Here is a 638-nt window from a genome sequence, read left to right on the forward strand (position 1 = left end):
GGGGCCTGGTCACCGCGGGGTGCGACCTCGGGGGATGGAGTTAGAGGGGGAAAGGCGTCACCGTCTTCGCGAGCCGCCTCTCAGGCGGGCCAGGCTGCGCAGGCGTGGGCAGGGCTGGGTTCGCAGAAACCGTGAAGCGCCTCACCTTAGGAGGGTCGACCCGGACCCAGAAACAGCTTGGGGCGCCCGGGGCCCTCTCCGCCCAGCCTTCGCCGCGGGCGCTGCCTCTGCGCGGGTCTCGGCAGCGGGCGTCGTGGATTCGGGGACCGCGAGGTGCTCGCTCGCTNGACCCTCCCTGCAAGTCACCGCTTGCGCAGTGCACGTGCCGGGTGCCGGGTCCCGCGCTGCGAGAGTCCTGCGCGAAGCTCCTCTTGCAGAGACCCCAACGTCGCACGTTCGCGGGTGGAGTCCGCGTTGCAGAGGAGGCACAGCCCCACCGAGGTGAGCTTCGGGAAGACGTCATCCCACGGGGGAGGGAGGAGTGGGGTGGGGTCCTCGGCCTAAGTGCGGTGCTGCGGGTTATCCTGGGAGCGAGCGAAGCGCCGAGGGTGCCGACCGCCGGGCGCCGCGCCCGCACCTGCGGGAACCGTCCGTCTCGGCGCAAGGACAGACCTCGCTCCGCCCCCGCCGCGCGCGCT

This window comes from Crocuta crocuta, unplaced genomic scaffold (genome assembly GCF_008692635.1).
Source record: "Crocuta crocuta isolate KB4526 unplaced genomic scaffold, BGI_CrCroc_1.0 scaffold336, whole genome shotgun sequence".
NCBI classification, from domain to species: domain Eukaryota; kingdom Metazoa; phylum Chordata; class Mammalia; order Carnivora; family Hyaenidae; genus Crocuta; species Crocuta crocuta.